Raw genomic sequence first — 877 nt, 5'->3', positions numbered from 1 at the left:
GGTTTGGTCCTCGGCGCCGCCCGCCTTTCTGCGGGGAAGGCGCCGGCGAACTGCGCGCGCGGGCCCCGCCCCCGAGTCACGTGCCAGCCGTTCCTTCCCGCTGCAGCGCCACCTGCTGGGCTGGCGCGCCCCAGCCCTCTGCCGGTGCCCACAGACTTTGTGCCCGACCCTCGGGGAAAAAGTAGATGCAGAACTGGCTTTGCTCTTTTCATTTTTTTGAGAGTTTTGGCTATAGGACGTGCGCTCGCCAGAAAGCGAGAAATCACTCCCCAGGGAGGATGGCCACACTGCAATCCCCTCTCCATTCTCCTCTGTGGATGTTCTGCACGCACGGAAGTTCGCCCAGCGTGAGTTCCAGCCCCCGGGTCAGGGACTTGAACCGTGGTCAACTACATGGGAGTCCAGCGACATAGCCATTATGGCAACTGCTGGTCCCACCAGATTCAGTGAAAAAAGACGCAAAACCGGACCCAGGGCACGGCTATCGGTTTGGGGGAGCATGGGGGTGAGAGAGCGCGCTCTCGGGGCAACTTTTTTTGTTCTTTTCTGCACTTACTCCTCAGCTAGTGGGCTCGCATGCATTTAATTGATTCATGGGTCATTGCCTGACTCAGTAACTAAAATGGAAGTTCCAGGGACAGGACCGGGGCTTTGTCGCCGCTGTTTGCTTGGTTCCAGAGCAGCGCCTGGCACTAGTGGCCGCTCAGAAAACAGGAGGCAGGGAGTAATGAAAACTAGGGAGAAGGCACAGAAGGTGACAAAGGGAAGAATGTTAAGGGACAGAGCGCACTCTCTCACCCCCATGCTCCCCCAAACCGATAGCCGTGCTCTGGGTCCGGTTTTGCGTCTTTTTTCACTGAATCTGGTGGGGCCAGCA

Source organism: Tupaia chinensis, unplaced genomic scaffold, assembly GCF_000334495.1.
Source record: "Tupaia chinensis unplaced genomic scaffold, TupChi_1.0 Scaffold141320_1, whole genome shotgun sequence".
Lineage (NCBI taxonomy): Eukaryota > Metazoa > Chordata > Mammalia > Scandentia > Tupaiidae > Tupaia > Tupaia belangeri.
Note: the sequence above shows the minus strand (reverse complement) of the source record.